We start from the raw sequence: 20,845 nt of genomic DNA on the forward strand, positions 1-20,845 counted from the left end.
CCTCAAGCCACCATCACCCGTCGAACCTATTCCGGCAGCCAACGGCCACCGTCGTACCACCCTACGTGGGCGCACCACCGCACCACCAACCCACCATCCACCACCTTCCCTTCTTTCCACCTCTCAAATCTCCCATATTCACCGTTATTTTGTTCTCGAAATTAAAACCCTAACTTTTGAAATCCATTTGGGGGGTTTTTGTTATTTGTGGGCATTGACAAATTGTGTAGTATTTTGGCTCGTTTGCGGAATTCACAACTAAATTATGGTCTTTGTGGTGCACAAAAGATATTAAAATTTCAATTTTTCTAAAGTTTATTCACTTGAATCATATTTTGAAAAGAAAATTGGAATTTTGATGACAATATTGGTTGTTGAATTCAAATGGTTGTCGTTGTTGTGAATATTATATGAATTATTTGTTGAGATTGGTTAACGCTCGTTGGTTGTTGAGTTTGAATTATTAGCATTGGGCGAATATTGTCATTGCTTGGATTGCTTGTTGGGATTGATCGTGGAATCTTGAATTATGCACCATTTTGGTTGATTGGAGTATTTTAAATCGTGGTTGTTGTATCATGAAATCAACTAAACCAACAAGCTCTCACCCAAAATCCACCTCATCCATAGAGATTGGGTCCTTGCGTCGCCAATTTGAAGCTTCTGGCCACACCGCTTCTACTGTCGACAGTCCTACCAAGTCTTACTCGACCGACGAGGCTCATCACGAGTGAGCACTTTCCATCTCTCTCCCTTGTTTGAGTTATTTTGTTGCTATTTTTACAGTGAGGGCGCTGTGTTTTTTTAGCTTGGTGGAGGGATATCTATCTTTATTGCTTTCTAGTATAGTTTTATTGCTTTTTTTTAGGTGTTTACGCTTTGTACCATCCATTAGGGGTGGGAGTTTACGTGCAACGAAAAAAATGTACCGCTTTCATAGTGTTATTGTTCAAATTAGTTGCATTCTCTCTTGCATTCATATGTCTTTATACCCTGCATTGTGCAATTGACTTTCAAACTATGTTCGGGCTTTATTTGACTCTCTAGAGCTTCTTTTGAACTTAGTTATGATTCTGAAATTCAGTTGGTCATGCTATACATTGATAACTGCTTGGCATTGTGTGAACCAATTGAATGGTATTCGGTAAGATGTTGGTCTCGTGTCAAGAATAGGTAGCCAATTATCTTGTAGGTCACCTTACTATGTGTTTGTGTGATTGATGTGACTTGTTATCGTATGATATTGGCTTGAGATTCATTAGTAGTTTAGTTGCAGCTCACGCATGCCGCGTATGATAGAGGCCATTCTCTTAGGAAGCCTTCAGACGAATTTTGAAACATCAGTTCCTGCCTTTCATACCCATGTTGTAGCCTTGTCCTTTTATTCTTTTAACTGCACAAAATTGAGCCTTATTTTCCCCGTTGGTTACTTGTCCCGAGTCTAGCTTGGGTGAGCTTCGGTGTTTGTAATGGTTTCATTGATGTTGATTGATTGGCACACTAAGCCAATAGTTCGTGGTTCGAGGCTATGGTTGGATATGTGGTTTGGAGAGGGTGCATATTATTGTTGGCACCCAAGCTTGTAACAATTAGAATTAGATTTATATATGTACTTTCGATTTCATTATTTTGTTTCATTTCATAAAAAAAAATAGAAAAAAAAAGAGAAAAAAAAGAGAAAAATCAAAAAATATGTTTTTCGTTTTTGTATATAGTTTGAAAGCAGGGAAAGGGGAATGAAGAAAGATCATTGACATTATATTATGTTTTCCCCTTGATTATAACTTGGTTGATTGTTCGGGTTTCATGGTTCGATGGAGTTGGATTTTCGGCATTATCACGCCGACGCATATAGTTCACCTTTGCTCCCCAAGTTGGACCTTACTCTCACTTTTTCCCAAATTATACCCTACCCTTTATTTTTACCTAGCCCCATTACAAGCTTATTATAAATACCTCTTGATAGGCATGTTTGTTTTTGGATTGAATGGAAATTGTTTCTTGCTATTGTCATCTTACCCCATGTTGCATCATATATTTATATTCTACAAGGTATGCGACGACGACTAGCTTGATTGAGAATAGTTTGTGGCTAAGCTTGGTTGTTTCAATTGTGGATCATGATGCTTTGTGGTTCTATTTGTATATGAGCTAGATTTCTGTCTCAATAACTCTGTTTGATAGTTTGCTCGAGAGTTGGGTTGGTCTTACCATGGTTTTATGAAAGTCATGTGCGTCTTGTTTCTTTACCTTTGGTTTAGTGTTTCTTGGGGACAAGCAACATTCTAGCTTGGGGGAATTTGATGAGTCATATTTGTATAGGGTATTTTAGGCACATTTAGGTTGCATTATTAGGCATTTATACCATATTAGTTGCATTTAGGGTCACATTTGCATAAGTTATCGTTGTCGTACTCTATTACGCCCTGTTTGTGTTTTTTTTGATGTTTCAGGTGATTTTACGGTTATTTGGATGCTTTCGGAGTGTTATGAGTTGATTTGGATGATGAACGGATGAGATGTTGACTCGAGGATCATTACATGTCTCTAGGGATAATTTTGAGTCAACAACGAAGCTAAACGATATTTTTCTAAGCATCAAAACGGACAAGCGTTCACTCTTTTGATTATATCTCAAGTTCTACATGTCGGAACGAGACGATTTTGATTGGCCTAGAAAGTAGGCTTCAATAACTTTCCAACGACAGGTCACACGTCCCTATAGGCATTGTAGAACAAGAGTTATGATATAAACAAGGTGGCTCGACTGTCCGATTCGCCCACAGCCCACGACGTGGCTCAACTCTTCCCCTTGGGCGCGAAAACCAGCGGTCCACCAGCAGGCCCGCTGGTTTCTCCGCCAAACTGAATTCCGCGCGGGCTTTTTGGTTCGTTTTGGTGATCGTGGAATTAAATGATAACTTATGTAACTATTGTTATTTCCTATTTTGTTTAGAATTTAGGAAGCATAAAAATACTTCAAGGGAATTAGTTTATTTCCATTATGCTTTTATTTTCCTAATGTTTTAATTCCCTTGGAATTCATAGAACTCCTTTTCACGTTATTTTCTATTCTTTCTTTTCCATTGTTGAACCCTAGCTTTTCAATAATTCAATTCATCAATCTAAGGTATTTTTCATAATTTCTTTTGCTTTGTCTTTCTTATTATTTTCATTCCTTAGATTAATTTGTCCTTTGATTATGAATCTCGTTTTTATTATTTTTTTCATGCATATTAATTCAATTATGAGCGAGTAGTTATATTCTAGGACTAAGTAAGGGAAGCCATGTTTATACGATGATTGTTATGCATTAAAGTTTGTTAATTTATAGATTATTGCTTGAGTAATTCCAATTGATTTGTTTTAATGGTTGATTCATGTAATTGGCCAATATCGTGAATTGATTATCGAGCTAATAGGAATTAGAATTGAAAGATCATATTATTAGAGGCTTGGTGCAATTGGCAATTCTTATTATGTTAGCGACCGTACTGCATATGTTGGATTGAAAGTGTTAAGACCCGACCGTAGGATTAACAAGTACTTTAATTACTCGGCCTAGCCTATTCATTGTCGAATTGATTTGTGTTCTTGGATTGGTATAAGCATGTTGAACCGTACAGACGCCCTAGACCTTTAATTCATTGATAAATACAACGTTTATATTATTGTTTTTGTTTCGTTAGTTTATAAACGAAATTCAACTTTCGTTTATTGAAATAGTTCGTATAATTGGGCAAAAACTAATAGAACTTGTCTCCCTGTAGGATCGACCCGTATTTGCTAAGTATCTGCTAACAACAGACACCGTGCACTTGCGGTATCACTTTTTAATTCATCAAATATGATCTTTGATTTTGGAAAAACCATCATGAGAAATATACACACTTGTTATCTATTCCTCTCCTCTCATTTTTCTTCTTTTGAGCATAACTTTATGTGGCTCCATCTCATCACCCAAAAGTTCCTTTGTGTGATGAGAGTTGTGTAAACCTAAGGGAACGAATCGGTGAATACAATTATGCACCCCGGTTGCACCGAATCTCGTTTACAAGGCAGTGGTTTGGTTACCACGGCGCAACAATTTCCTAAACACGTTCTTATTCTTATTCTAGTATTTTGCCTTGAAAACCCAATTATTACAACATTAAACACTTAAATTTGATTTGTTTCCGAGTTTTTCAAAACTAAATTTTCAAAATGCGAAGTATGAGTTGAAGCCAAATTTGCAAAGAAGCCATTTAAATCAATAAATAGACAGAAAAAAGTATTAGAACTTGTTCATAGTGACTTGGGAGATTTTAAAAATTATGAGAGTAGGGGCGGTGAAAGATATTACATTACTTTTGTTGATGATTGCTCTCGATTCACCTTGGCTTATCTTCTCAGGTCAAAGGATGAGGCTGAGGAAATGATCCTAAAATACAAGGCCGAAGTTGAAAATCAGCTAGACATGAAAATCAAGAGACTTAGGAGTGATAGGGATGGTTAGTATTGTTAGGTTATGACAAATATAAAACATATATATTTCATGCGGAAAAACCATAAAGTCAGGAATCAAAATTAATTGCCACATAACAATTAGCATAATTTAGGATGCATACATTTGTAGCGTGCCCTCCCTAGCTGCTCCCGAACCGAACAAGAACAAGTTTAGGACTCCAAGTGTAGTCCCTCCGTAGATAATCCACAGTACGTTCGGATCCGCCTTAGATTCAATTAACTAGAATTTAGCCTAAGGTTTTATGTTTATTCGATTATAATTTGTGGCAAATTATTAACTTTAGTTTTAGCTTAAAACTATATGAATACTTGAATTGATGTATTATAAATTGTGATTGCCATCACCTATTTATAGGGTAGGATCATCGGAACTAGAATCCTACTAGGATTCAATTTATCTAATCTTTAGATACTAATTAAATCTATTAATTTAGTGTTTAACTAAACAACTAATTCTAGTAGTTCTAGGAAAATAATCGTTAATCGAACTAATCCTAAACGCTTAAGGATTCAATGCATGCATGCACGAACTCAACGCACACACACGCACAGCCCACGAAGGGCGCTGTGCGCGCGGACCTAGCAGCAGACGGGCGGGCCGTGCCTGCGGAGCTCGGACCAGCAGCGTTGGCTCGCAGCCCATGCTTGCGCGCGCCTTGCTCGCTGGGCCTGGCCTTGCGTGCTGCTTGGTTAGGCCTTGCGTGCCTTGGCGGGCTACTGGCTCGCCTTGCTGTGCGCGGGCTTCGCTAGGCGCAGGCCTGGCTTCGTGCTGGGCCTTGCGTCTAGCAAGCTCGTCCGATGTTTATTTCGTACGACGCGCTTCCGATTAATTTTCCGATTCCGGAATTCATTTCCGATTCGAACAATATTTAATATTTCCGATTCCGGAATTAAATTTTGTTTTGAACAAATATTTAATATTTCCGATTCCGTAATTATTTTCCGATTCCGATAATATTTCCGATTCCGACAATATTTCCGTTTCCGGCAATATTTCCGATTCCGACAATATTTCTATTTCCGATAATATTTTCCGATACGTACCATGTTTCCGTTTCCGGCATCATCTATGACTTGGATAATATTTATATTTCCGATACGATCCATATTTCCGTTTCCGGCAATATCATCGTTTCCAGAGTATTCATAATTTGCCTTTTGACGATTTCAGCTCCCATTGGAACCGAGATCCGTCGATTCCGAATATCCATAAATGGAGTATTTAATTCACTTAAATACTTGATCCGTTCATGTACTATTTGTGTGACCCTACGGGTTCAGTCAAGAGTAAGCTGTGGATTAATATTATTAATTCCACTTGAACTGAAGCGGCCTCTAGCTAGGCATACAGTTCACTTGATCTCACTGAATTTATTAACTTGTATAATTAATTAATACTGAACCGCATTTATTAGACTTAGCATTGAATGCATACTTGGACCAAGGGCATTATTTCCTTCAGTCTCCCATTGTCCTTAGGGACAAGTGTGCATTTCCTAATTCCTTTGTCGCTTGATGCTTGCTCATGAACATAAGGTAAGAGTTGTCATCCTTATTATGTCCATAGGTATTTCTTGGTTGAGTTCAACTGATCAAATAAACAGATAATCATAGCCTATGATTTATCTGAGCACGGCCATGCATTTTACAGTTTCTAGCTCTCCGAGTGGCCTTGTACAACTTTTAGCATCTCATCCCGATTTATGGGAGGACAATCCTAGTCTTGTGATCTTGAGGTTAGACTTCGTTTGATAGGTGATTACCCAAGTGTTGCCGTTATGGCCTCCTTTTACGGTGCGACGGTTGACAACGTCAAAGTAATCAGTTCTCAAACAAGTAATCTCAAATCACTCAGGTATTGAGTATTAGTGTCTAATAATTTTAATCAAATTTACTTATCACAGATTTTCATCTCTTACAGTAAAGTTTCATAGGTCTGTCCGATACTAGTCTTCTTAAAGTAAGAATCTATGCAAATGATTGCGACATTGCCATATCCACATAGTTCAAGAAACAGAACTACTAGTCATTTTGCATTCTAGTCGTCTAGTGTTTTCTATGCGTCCACCTTTATAGAAAACTCCGACTAGGGACCTTTTTCAACTTTTGACATTCAAGTTCACTTGATAAACATTTCTTAGTCACAGGACTGGTCCTGACAGTCTATCTTGAATATATCGTCAAATTGAAGGGACTCATCATTTAATACTAAACCAAGATTAAATGGAATATGAAAATACATTTCATAATATGATAAATGTTCAACCCCAATATTTTACAACCATGGGCCTCTAACCCATCTTTAAAACAGTTCATGGATTTTAAAGCTGTGCTTGATTTCCAGTGCTACAATATGAGTGTTGCTTCTCACTTGTTGCATAGGTTTAGTTATCATGCTTTGCCAATCTTAATATCCCTTTCATCGAATGTCTTTCGAGATAGGATGATAAGATCTTTTGAGTTTGTTTATTATGTGATCTAGTCTTTCTTACTTAAATAGTGGTTCTACGCATTTTGCAATGAAGAACCATTAAGTCAACAGACATGTGATCTACCCAAGTTCAGTGAAGAACTTTTTACGTAAACAACTCTGTTTCATTGCTTCTTAGGCAATAAGTATTTTTACTTCAACTGTATAGGTTGCTAGTGATGCTTTTGTTTGGATTTTCTTATTGTAGGACGGTTTTGTTTACTCTTCCTACGGGGCGGTTTTTTTTAGAAACCTTTGTATTTTTGTACTTTGTAGGAATCGCCACCAAACATTGTTTAGGGTCTCGTTTGGAAAGACCGAAAATGACTATATTAGGATAAGGCTTTGAATCTTCGAAACGGATGGGTGAGATCCGGGCAAGGGAACGAGATCCTTATTCCGCGAGCTTTGGAAATAATTCAAGTGCGTGACACAACATTTTCGAAAATACCCTAGTTTAGACTATGTGGGTTTGAATTTAGAACAAATAGAATTTCTACTTTGTATGGTGTTCACTTTGCTTTAAAGGTAATTTAAGGGAACTTAAGATCGGTTTGTCCAAGAAATTATCTTTGTTAAGCGTGGTGTAACCTTGTATTTTGTTGAATTTAGCATGTGAGGTGATGAAAGCGATAAACAATTAAAGCGACATCACAATTGAAAATAAGTGCGGAATTAGTAAAGTACAAGACCCCCTAGAAATGGACTAGGGAGTAGTTCCACATTGCCTAGAAGGACTAGGCAAGTAAATTTGCGGAATTGAAATGCGGAATTGAAATTACGTAATTGAAAGGTGCGGAATTGAAATTGCGGAATTAAAAGGTGCGGAATTGAAAGGTGCGGAATTGAAAGGTGCATAATTGAAATCGCGGAATAGAAATTGCAATATTGAAATAGAATTTAAGCACATGAGGTCAGAACGCCAAACGGCTACTTAAAAATAAGTGCGTCCGACACGGAGTCAAAGCTAAAAAATCTCAACTTAGGATGGATTGTTCACCCAAAGTATCCTAGATTTTGCATATAGAACTTGAACTTTGAAAACTTTGGAACTTGAAATGTTGAACTTTGAAATATTGAACTTGAACTTGAAATATTGAACTTGAAACTTGAAATATTGAACTTAAGAGACTTGAATCTCAAAGATCGGGCCTTTTAATGTTGAAAAGGTTAGATCTTTGATGAGATCTTACTTTGAAATGATCCTAGTTTTAGGGAAGTGATTATGAACAACCCTAAACATCATTGGATCTTGAAACTTGAACTTGAAATTTGAAAATTGGAATCTTGAATCTCAAAGACTAAACCTTTAAACATTAGAAAATCATCTTTGATTACTCCATATTTTGAAGGTGATTCTAGTTCAAGGAAGTGATTACAAACAACCATGAACATCATTAAATCTCGAAAGTTTGTATTTTGTATCACATAAAGTTTAGATTTTGAAAGAAATGTATGATTGTTGTAAGTGACATTTTTATTGTTAAAAATGTCAACTTACTAATCATTTTTGAAATAGGAAAATCAAAGAAACATGATTGAATATGGTGGGATTCGGAATTACCTATTTAGGCTTAGGCAAGAATTCCTTTTAGAGCTCCCAATTGCTTAGAACTTGAAATATTGTATGAGATTTTGAAGGTTTTTTGGATTTTGATTTGAGGGGCAATTTTTGTATTACGACGTTATGTTTCGATTTTGCCTCCCTTAATGCTTAGAATTAAGGGTATTTATAGGAGGATTTGCTGCTAAACTGATATGTGCGTTTTATATAATATTTTCACCCCCGTCCCTTAGTACTTTTATGCGTCAAATGAGCTCCTAGGAGCCATTTTAGTACTAATCTGTGTATTTTAGTGTGCCGTGAGTTTCAGGAATACTTAGTGAGAAATTGGTCTTTTTAGGCCCGTTTCTTGATGATTTAGGCCACTACAGGATCCCGAGGGAGTTCGGGACGACTTTTGTCGACTTACGGGAGCCCTAGATGTTCATGATTGAGCCCCGGAAGTTAGACTCGGTGTTGTGGACGAAGGGCGGATCACTTAGCCCTCCGCCCGGTGGATTGCCCCTCGCCCATCGGGCGAGCAAGCAGAGGAACAGTTCGTCAGAGGGCGCCCGACGGGCGGAGTTTCGCCCGGTGCCCACCGGGCGCCCATCAGAAGCAGCAGCAGCAGAAATCGCTCTCCGCCCGACGGGCGAGAGCCGCCCGACCGGGCGCGCGGAGAAGGTTTCCAGAAAGTCGCCCTACGCCCGTCGGGCAGCCCTGCGCCCGTCGCGCGGACTTCGAGCTTCTCGCCCGTCGGGCGGAGAGCCGCCCGTCGGGCGACGACAACCCAAGGCGCTGTGCGCGCGCGTCCTTCTTTATTCTTTTCCGATTTTTCCTTATGTTTTTAGGCTAAACTATAAATATAGCCTTTGTTAATTTAGTGAGACACTTCATTATCTCATATCCTAGTATTAAAAGACTTAGTTTTATTTCTCTAAGCTTAATTTTTCTCTCTAATTTGTTCTAAACACTTAGTTTATTTTCAATCAAAAATTGAAGCTTTCATTTGCCATTGTTCTTCAATTAGGTATTATTCCTTATTTCAATTCTTTGTTTAAGCTTTAATTATGTTTTCAATCATGCCAATTTCTTTGCTTATTGTTAATATGCTTGAGTAGTCTAATTTCTAGGGTTTGGGGATCCATGAATAACATGAAGGGACATTGAATAATTGTGATTGTTGGCATTGAAATTAATTCCTATTGATTGGTTATTATTACTATACAATTAGATTTGCGCAGGTTTAATTGTGGTAGTTTGGCAATATCAAGTTAAGATTCGAGAGATGCAATTTGATGTTTAGGCTTGTGTCAATAGGTGGAATTAGGATTAATACGTAGCGAGAGCCCGTTAATTCTAAGTCTATGATTAGTATCGATTCGAGAGAGCATGCTAGTCTAATTGATTGTTTTGTTGATTATTGTGATTGTTTATCGTCTTGGATTGTTATTTGTTGGTGAACCTATGCCCTAGATCCTTTAATTCCTGAATTCTTAATTGTGTAATTATCGCTCGTAGTCTTAGCATACAAACCAACCAATTCTTGTTTCCCAGTAGTCTAATTTAGTTGATTAATAGTAGAAAAGAACACTGTTTCCCTGTGGATTCGATCCTGACTTCCCTTGCTACCTAGCTAGCGGACCTTAGGTTATTTTTGATTAGGTAATACGACTTTAGCCTGTCAAAATTTGGCGCCGTTGCCGGGGAAACGGTTCTATTTTCTGTTGTTGATTGCTTATCCTAGATTATTGTTTGTTACTACTCAAGGAACTCACGTTCCTTGAGACTGGATCTCACATTGTTTTGTTAGTCTCTGTCTATGCCCAGGACCGTAGGTACTAGTAATCTTACTCCATTCGATCGGGCGACGCCAACCTCCTGCACTTATGCGCGAGTTTTCTTTCCGGTTTTTGGCTTGTATTTTGGGCAAACTATAAATACTAACCCCTTATATTTTTAGAGACACATTATTTTCTAGTATTGAACCTTAGTATTATTTCCCTTAGCCTAGTTTTCTCTCTAATTTATGCAAAAACACTTAGTTTAATTCTCAATAAAAATTCACGCTTTCACTTCCCTTTGTTCTCCAAATAGGTATTGTTTCTTATTTTAATTCTTTGTCTTGCTTTAATAATGCTTTCAATTATGATTATTTCTTTGTTTATTGTCAACATGCTTGAGTAGTTTAATTTCTAGGGTTGGGGATCCATGAATAATATGAAGGGATGATTGAATGATTATGATTGTTGGCATTGCAATTGATTCCTATTGATTGGTTTATTTCACTATACAATTAGATTTGCGCAGGTTTAATTGTGGTAGTTATGCAATGTCAAATTAAGATTCGAGAGATGCAATTTGATGTTTAGGCTTGTGTCAATAGGTGGAATTAGAGTTAATACGTAGCGAGAGCCCGTTAATTATGAGTCTATGATTAGTATCGACTTGAGAGAGCATGCTAGTCTAATTAATTACTTTGTTGATTATCGTGATTGTTCAATGTCCTGGATTATTATTTGTTGGCGAACCTATACCCTAGATTCCTTAATATATTGATTCATTCTTGTTTAATTATCGTTCGAAGTCTTAGCATACAAACCATCAACCAACTTTTGTTCACAATAGTCTAGATTAATTAATTGATAGTAGAAAGAACGCCTGTTTCCCTGTGGATTCGATCCTGACTTCCCTTGCTACCTAGCTAGTGGACCTTAGGTTATTTTTGATTAGGTGATACGACTTTAGCCTGTCAAAATTTGGCGTTGTTGCCGGGGAAACAGTTTTATTTTCTGTTGTTGATTGCTTATCCAGATTATTGTTTGTTACTACTCAAGGAACTCACGTTCCTTGAGACCGGATCTCACATTGTTTTGTAGTTTTTGTCTATGCCCAGGACCGTAGGTACTAGTAATCTTACTCCATTCGATCCTGAGCCCGAAAGAACCTTTCGTAGACGAAGAACTTTCATTGCACAGTGTGGGAATTACTCTGATTCTGATCATAATATTGGCGATCTTTTTCCTTCAGATACAGATTCAGTTTCAGAGATAGAGATGGGTGACGAAAATCTGATACCGCCACCTACTCCACGGCTTACAGATTACTCTAAGCCAAGTCTGTCCGTGCTACCGAAGGCGATCATGCCTTCTATTGCAGCTGAGACCTTCAAGATTGAGCCTGCATTGATTAACATGATCGAGAGACGTCAGTACGGTGGGGAACCAGGTGAAGATCCGAATCTTCACATACAGTCCTTTATTCAATATTGTTCCACCATCAAGCAAAAGGGATTGACTCCGGAGCAGACTATGGAGATACTTTTCCCGTTCTCCTTGAGTGGGAAAGCTAAACTGTGGATTAATGGGCTGAATCGAGCGGCTTTGAAAATCAATAATTGGGAATCCTTGGCTCTTGCTTTTTATGTTAAATATTTTCCACCTGAGAAAACGGCTCGTCTGAGGGGTCAGATATTAGGTATCTCACAACAAGCGGATGAGAGTATGTTCGAGGTTTGGGAGAGATTCAAGGATTTGCAAAGAGAGTGCCCGCACCATGGTTTGGAAGATTGGTTCTTGATCCAGCAGTTTTATAATGGTTTGGGCAAGGAGTCTAGATGTTTGTTGGATTCAGCTGCAAGTGGGAGGTTCATGCAACTTGAGGTGCCTAGAGCTATGGAGGTGATTGAGGAGATAGCCATTCACAATTCCCAGTATGGAAATCCTAGAGGTCTATCTAACAAGGGTGGTAAGCATGATTTAAATTCTATTGAACAATTAACTGCCCAATTGACTGCTTTACATTATAAGTTTGATAATATGCAAGCGGCCAATGCTCAATCTGCCCAACCTGTTAGTGTAGCTGCTATGAGTGCCCAACCTACTACTATTTGTGAAAGTTGTGGAATGTCTGGTTATTATGCACAGGAATGTAGGAGCTCTATTGAACAATGTAATGCATTTCAATCCTACAAACAAAACAACCCTTTCTTCAACTCTTACAATGAGGGCTACAAAAATAACCCTCTGCTTTCCTACAGGAGCAACAATATCCAAAACCCTCACCAAGTTCAACATCCACCATCACAACCATATCAACCCCCACACCAACAATCTTACCAACCCCGAAACAACTACAACCAGCAGTCTAGTGGGCCACCTGGGTTCTCTAGACAACACACATCACCCCCACAACCACAACCTCAAGCCACACAGCCTGACCCTATGCTAGTAGAGATGAGAAACATGATGCTACAAATGCAAAAATCTCTAAGTGAAAAGGATGCAAAAATCGATGCTCTTACTGCTCCTAATAAGATCATTGATACACAGTTGGCACAGATGGCTACTACTATTGCAGGGAGGCCACTAGGCCAACTTCCTTCACAACCCAAAAATAGGGAGACTGCTAATGCAATTACATTGAGGAGTGGTAGGGATTATGATGGTCCTTCTATGCCGGTTGAGGTTGATTCCGGGGTGTCTGTTAGTGATCTGGTCAGTGAGGAAATCCCGAAGATAGTTATGGGTTAAAAGGAAGCTGAAAAGGTAGTCAATGAGAATGTGGCTACAACTGAGGTTAAGAAGGGGGCGGATATTCAAATACCACCTATTGCACTCCCCTTCCGAAACCGACAACTCAAGAATAAGCTAGACAAGCAGTTTGGCAGATTCTTGGAAGTGGTAAAAAATTTGCATGTAACGGTTCCTTTTACTGAATTAATTTTACAGGTTCCTGCTTATGCTAAATTCATGAAAGATATTTTGACCAGAAAACGTGCTTTTTGTGAGGTAGAGACTGTAGCTTTTACTGAGGAATGTAGTGCTTATTTGCAAAACAAGTCTCCACCTAAACTTAAGGACCCCGGGAGTTTTTCCATCCCATGTAACATTGGCACCGTATTTATTGATAAAGCTTTATGTGATCTAGGTGCTAGTGTGTCTGTCATGCCTTTGTCTGTCTGTACTAAACTGAATATGGGTGAGCTTAATGTTACCAATATCACTCTACAAATGGTCGACCGTTCTGTCAAAGACCCCTTAGGTGTTTTAGAGGACGTCCCTGTTAGAGTAGGTAAATTCTATATACCTGTAGACTTTGTAGTATTAGACATGCAGGAGGATTCTCAAATTCCCATAATCTTAGGTAGACCCTTCCTTCACACGGCGGGGGCGGTAATTGATGTTAAAAGTGGGAAATTGACATTGTCTGTTGGGGATGATAAGGTGACTTTTAATCTAAACAGTGCTTTAAAAAGTCCCATGCTAGAGGAGGAACAATGCTATCGCATAGATGTAGTTGACCTTATTACTCGTGATAACGTCTCCCAAGCTCTCGAAAGAGACCCTTTGGAGGCAGTGCTTTGTTGTGAGTCTTCTGCAGGTGATAGCAGTTCTTGGAGTGCTGAAGTGGATGCTCTGGAGTTGGCTCTTAATGGTGGAGAATCTGAGCCGGAGAGCATCAAATTGAAGAGGTTAGTTCGGCCGGTTTGTTCTGTTAAAGAGGTAAAGAAACCCGAACTTAAGCCTCTTCCTGCTAACCTTAAGTATGCGTTTTTAGATAATGAACAACTTTGCCCTGTGATCGTCAGTACTGCAATTGATGCAAACCAGTTATCCCAACTTCTTATTGTGTTGAAAAGGCACAAAAAGGCCATTGGGTACAGTATTGATGATTTAAAGGGTATTAGCCCTGACTTTTGTATGCATATGATACATCTAGATGAGAATCATAAACCATGCATCCAACCACAGCGTCGTTTGAACCCTGTCATGCAAGATGTTGTAAAAGCTGAAGTTATGAAATTGCTTGATGCGGGTATAGTGTATGCTGTGTCTGATTCTAAGTGGGTGAGTCCCATTCAGGTAGTGCCTAAGAAAGGGGGGACAACTGTGGTGAGGAATGAAAAAAATGAGTTAATACCAACTAGGGTAGTCACAGGTTGGCGCATGTGCATTGATTATAGGCGTCTTAATGTTGCTACTAAAAAGGACCATTTTCCCCTTCCCTTCATTGATCAAATGTTAGAAAGGCTAGCCTGTCAAAAGTTTTTCTGTTATCTGGATGGTTATTCTGGTTTCTTTCAAATTCCCATACATCCGGACGACCAGGAGAAGACCACCTTCACCTGTCCCTATGGTACCTTTGCATATCGTAGGATGCCTTTAGGTCTGTGTAATGCACCTGCTACTTTCTAACATTGCATGATAAATATCTTTTCTGATTTTATTGAGTCTATCATGGAAGTGTTTATGGATGATTTTAGCGTCTATGGTACTTCTTTCGATTCTTGTTTGCTAAATTTGACTAAAGTTTTGAAAAGATGTGAAGAGTGCAATTTAGTCTTGAACTGGGAAAAGTGTCATTTCATGGTTACTGAAGGGGTGGTTTTGGGACATTTGATATCTGATAAGGGCATTCAGGTGGATCGAGCTAAGGTCCAAGTGATTGAACAACTACCCCCTCCAGTTAATGTGAAGGGTGTTAGAAGTTTTCTTGGTCATGCGGGGTTTTATCGCCGCTTTATCAAGGATTTTTCTAAAATTGTTAAACCACTTACCCAGCTCCTCCTCAAGGATGCCCCGTTTGTGTTTACTGATGCTTGTCTTAAAGCCTTTGACAGGATTAAACAGGCACTGATTTCGGCTCCCATCATTCGTTCTCCCGAATGGGATCTTCCGTTCGAGATAATGTGTGATGCAAGTGATTATGCAGTTGGGGCAGTCCTGGGTCAGAGAAAGGAGAAGGTTTTACATGCCATCTATTATGCAAGTAAGACCTTAGATGAAGCTCAAGTTAATTATGCTACTACTGAGAAGGAGCTTCTAGCTATAGTCTATGCCTTGGATAAATTCCCCACCTATCTGATTGGATCCAAGATGATAGTCTATACTGATCATGCGGCCCTTAAGTATCTGCTCTCTAAGAAGGAAGCCAAGCCTAGGCTTATTCGATGGATACTACTGCTACAGGAGTTCGATCTAGAGATCCGCGACAAGAAAGGGGCTGAGAATGTGGTTGCAGATCACTTGTCTAGATTGAGGTATGACGATGGTAAGGGATCTACACCGATTTATGATTCATTTCCGGATGATCATTTACTTGCACTTGCCAGTCAGTCACCATGGTTCGCAGATTTTGCTAACTACATTGTAGGAAGAATTCTTCCGGCCGATCTGTCATATCAATAGAAGAAGAAATTCCTATATGATGTCCGGTTCTACTTTTGGGACGACCCTTATTTGTTTCGTGAGACTGCTGAAGGGTTGTACAAGCGTTGTATTCCAGAATGGGAAGTTCAAGGTGTTATCAGTAGGTGTCATTCTTCACCTTATGGTGGTCACCATGGACCGTCTAAAACAAACGCTAAGTTGTCACAATGTGGTTTTTACTGGCCTACTATGTTCAAGGATGCACAGGCTTTTATTATGGCTTGTGATGCGTGCCAGAGGGCCGACACTATTTCGAGGAGGTATGAGATGCCACAGAACGGGATCCTTGAGGTTGAGATTTTTGATGTATGGGGAATTGATTATATGGGACCATTCCCATCGTCCAAGGGTAACTTGTATATCCTTGTTGCTGTAGATTATGTATCAAAGTGGGTGGAAGCCGTTGCCTCACCTACTAACGATGCTAAGACAGTCATCTCCCTGTTCAAGAAGATCATTTTTCCTAGATTTGGGGTTCCGCGCGCTTTGATCAGTGATGGAGGGTCACACTTCCATGAGAAGCATCTGGATGCGCTCCTGTGCAAGTATGGAGTTTATCACCGCACTGGACTAGCCTACCACCCTCAGACGAGTGGTCAAGTTGAGGTCTCCAACCGAGAGATCAAATCTATCCTTGAGAAAGTGGTGGCGAAGTCTAGGAAGGATTGGAGCGATAAGCTAGATGATACTCTATGGGCATACAGAACCGCCTTTAAGACACCTATTGGTACCTTCCCGTATCGGTTGGTGTATGGCAAGGCATGTCACTTACCAGTAGAAATGGAGTACAAGGCTTATTGGGCAATCAAACAGCTCAACATGGATGCAAAGCTAGCTGGTGAGAAGCGGTTACTTCAATTGGGTGAGCTCGATGAATTCCGACTACAAGCTTATGATAGTGCCCGGATTTACAAGGAAAAGACCAAGAAGTGGCACGACAATCACATTTTGCATAGAGAGTTCGCGGTGGGCGACAAGGTTTTACTTTTTAACTCTAGGCTTAAGTTATTTCCTGGAAAACTTAAGTCTAGGTGGTCTGGGCCGTTCACCGTGACTATGGTAAGCAAATTTGGGTCTATTGAAGTAGAGAATGAAAATGGTGAACGATTCAAGGTTAACGGGCAACGTCTGAAGTTGTATCATGATGAGGCTACTGTAGGAGTGGTTGAGGTCCATCACCTCAACCCCTTCGCCTCATAGACGGCATATTCAAGGTAACAAGGTCGAGCGGGACCTATGAATAAACCAGCGCTTTGCGGGAGGCAACCCGTATTTCATTGCTTTCAATAGTTTAGTTTTGTTTTGTGTGTTTTGTAGTCTAGTTTCTTTGTTCATGAGTGGTGAGGAGAGAGCATTTTACGGTCATTGGGTGTTTAATGATGTACAGGTTCAGCTTCTAAGCACGAAAAGATAGAAAAAATCCGTAGGAGCAAAAATCGCAAACCGCCCGACGGGCGATAGCCGCCCGACCGGACGCGCAGAGAAAGAATTGGAAAATCTCTGTTTGCCCGACGGGCAGCCAAGCGCCCGACGGGCGGCTCACTACGGAGCTGCTGGAAGTGTCGCCCTACGCCCGACGGGCGAGGAGCGCCCGACCGGGCGCGTGCGCAGAGTTTTGGAAGTGTCGCCATACGCCCGACGGGCGATAGCCGCCCGACCGGGCGCGCGGAGAAAAATACTCAAGTGTCGCCTTTCGCCCGACGGGCGGACCTGTGCCCGTCGGGCGGCTTACGAGCTGCTGGCCCGTCGGGCGGGCGTTGGCCCGGCGGGCGAAGGGAGAAAATCAGATTAAAAGAGCACGGGCTCCTCTACTCTTCTTCACTTCACCTCTCAATCATCTTCTTCATTCTCTCACATACTCCATTAAACCCCAAACCCTAAGAACTTCAACTCTCCATATCTCCCTCATCTCTCACTCAAATTCATCAAGCTACACACCAAAATCATCCTCATCACATCCTCTTCAACCTCCACCAAACAATTTTCACTCTTCCTCACTCTCCAAAAAAACCCAATTTCACCAAAAAAAATTGAAAACTCAAAATCATCTTCAACAATGGGTTCAAGGCCAAAAAGAACTTGCACGGGAGCAACAAGGAGACAAGAGGAGGCTTCCACAAGCCGTCCACCACCACCACCTCAATTTGCACCGGATTCGGCTTTCCCGAACATGATTCTCGCTAGTGAGGAGCAACAAACCCGCATTGAACACCTCAAGCTACGGAAGGTAGTCCCTACTCGATTTATTTGTCAGAAAACTTTGAATGATATGGGTATTGAGAGGGATGTTAGGAGATTATTTCATGGGGTGGGCATGAAACATATGTTTTCCATGACTAGGTTGACATTTAGGGATCTTACTCTTGAATTCCTTAGCTCGTTTAATGTCCGAAAGAATGGTTACAAAGATGTCACTAGAGTTTCTTTTAGATTGTTCAATAATGATTATGATTTGCCTATCAAGGATTTTGGTGCTATTTTTGGTTTGAATGTGGAGTATAACAGGTTCCCCGGGGAGGGGCATAACAATAGTGAGGTATGGGGGAAATTGACTGGGGATTTTAATCCCGGTAGCATGCAACATTTGCACGCCTTTACGTGCAACACCCCGTCCCCTTTGTTTGGTTCAGATTTATGGCTTTTACAATCTTTGGGAGGGACCAAAAGGAGAATGTGAGGAGCACGGAGTTGGAGGTGCTCGGGGGGTATTTGTTAGATGGTGATGACAGTTACAGGATGAATTTGGCCCATCACTTGGCCATGCAACTGCTTACTACCGCCACCCACCGCTACTCGACCGATATTGCTTTGGGTGGTCTGATCACCCACATTGCCGTAGCAGTGGCAAACTTTGTTGAGAGGGACCATGCTGCGGTCCGGGGAAACAACCTATTGGATATTGAATATTTTGGGAGCCTTTACAGGGTGCACTCTGAGTACGGGGGACTTCTCCCCGGTCAGATGTCATGGATGTTCCAAAGGAACGCTCTCTTTACTCTCCCGGACACCATCGGGCTCACCAGTTTTACTAGGGGTCAGCCCCATTACATATATGTAGGTGAGCAGGCAGCACCCTTAGCCCAACCCCAGCCACAGCCCGAGGTCGCGCCTCGCACCCACCACAGGAGGGGAGGGCGTAGAGAGAGGGGGTCGGGACAGAGAGGTAGTCCGGCTCCACAGGGGGAGCATGGGTCTTCGGAGGAGTTAGGGGCCATTCATGAGAGGCTGGGCATACTTGAGCTCGGCTTCCACGAGTTTGCCGCGGATCACCAGAGGACTATGTTCCCCTTCTATGATCAGTACGCCAGGAAGGGCTACATTGCCCCAGATCATCAGCACCCTTCCTGGTTTACTTACCCCACAGAGGGGTACGGAGCCCCCGGTTCCATGGGCACCTTCACTCCCACCCACTACGGGGGGTTTGGAGTGGGCAGCAGCGGCTATGGTGGCCAAGGTGGCCACGGTGGCCATGGTGATGATGGTGATGATGGCCAAGGTCATCAGTGATACTGTTGATGATGATGATGGTTCGGTACCCTTGAGCCAATGAGGACATTGTCTGATTTGGTTTGGGGGGGTTCACATTACCTGTATATACTAGGTATGTTTTTCTTTTCTTTTCGTATTTCTTTATTTTTGTGTGTTTCTTTGGTGTGTTTAATGCTTTCTAGATTAGTTTATTTCTTTGAAAAAAAAATACAAAAATACGTTCCGATGAATACAATATCATGCTTCCCTGTGCCCCTTGAGCGGAAATTGTTTTGATTCTTGGTATTTGATGATGGGCAATGTAGATGTGTTAGCCATGATTTGATATTCGATTGCTTTGATGCCTAAACATGAGTCAACTCCGACTAACTGCTTGTGGACTTGGTGCTTGACTAGTTGACTTGGTTAGGATGTGTGTTAGCTTCCTGGTGTGTCGTCGATTTTGAGTATTGGTTTGCAACTATTAGTAATGTTTTATGACTCATATACATGCACATTGTGAAGGACGAAGGCATTTTTCTATTTAGGTAGCCTTCAGATGAAATTAGATACATTTGTTCCCTCTTTTTCTACCCATGTTGTGCTTGTGCCATTTATTCGGTGACTAACCACATTACAAGCCCGTAAATTCCCCATTGGTTACTAGTCCCAAGCCTAGCTTGGGGGAGCTAATAGTAGTGAGGTGAGGGAGTTGTAGTGTGATACATTTTGGGCATATTGAGTATTGAAAAGGGAAGTTCTTCTTATCATGATTGTTGTTGAAAAAATGAAATGAAAAATGAATGAGATGAGGAGAATAAAAAAAATTGTGTGAAGGTTCCAAAAGAAAAAAAAAATGAGATTGAGCAAGAAAAAAAAAAGGAAAGAAAAAAAATCGTTATTCTCAAGTTGAATCAAGCTTTTGTCACTCCGGTATTACAATTTCTTATCTTCATGAGTGATTGGTTACAATTGTGAATTCAAGGCAAGAAAGTATAGTGTGGTTGTTTGTTGTTTTTATTCGTGTGTTGAGTGGGAGATTATGGTCATTGTGTTGATTGATCGCGGTTGTTTCTAGGATTTATGCTCCCCAAAGCCAAGGCTTTAAGCTCACATTTTACCCAAACTTACCGCACCCTTACCTAAGCCTATCATTACAAGCTTGAAAGACCTTCCGACCTTTGTGCATAGAGTTATATTAATGTGAAAGTAGTTGTTTATCAATGCAAGTTATGACGTGACACATTCCGAGTCGACTACTAGGTTGAGTGTATGTTTTTCTAGACACACGAGTGTGTAAGTTTGGGAGGGCATTGTTCACTTATATGTTGGGAGGAGAGCGAACGGGTACATCTTTTATCCGCCACATAAATGAGTGACGAGTGTGTGAGCACTAGTCTTGAATTCCATTGTGCATTTGTGGTTCGCTTTGCGTGACGATTGTTAAGGAGGATTAGCAATTGAATGGACTTGATTGGTTGACATTGATGCATACTTGTTAGATTTTACCTTGGATTATGTGTTCATTTTGAAATATGTTGGGGGTGAAGTTGGTTTTGTGTTCATCGATGATTTCTTTGCTTAGGGACAAGCAAAGATCTAGCTTGGGGGAGTTTGATATGTGCGTTTTATATAATATTTTCACCC

The 20,845-nt window shown here is 40.5% G+C and overlaps 1 non-coding gene across 1 annotated transcript; it reads right to left on the bottom strand.

Moving 5' to 3' along the window:
* Positions 1 to 11,974: 11,974 nt before the first annotated feature.
* Positions 11,975 to 12,081, bottom strand: LOC130462142 (small nucleolar RNA R71). The gene has a single exon (XR_008922282.1). It is a non-coding gene; the product is annotated as a small nucleolar RNA R71 (small nucleolar RNA).
* Between the last annotated feature and the right edge of the window lie 8,764 nt (positions 12,082 to 20,845).

Source organism: Spinacia oleracea, chromosome 5 (genome assembly GCF_020520425.1).
Source record: "Spinacia oleracea cultivar Varoflay chromosome 5, BTI_SOV_V1, whole genome shotgun sequence".
Classification (NCBI taxonomy): domain Eukaryota; kingdom Viridiplantae; phylum Streptophyta; class Magnoliopsida; order Caryophyllales; family Amaranthaceae; genus Spinacia; species Spinacia oleracea.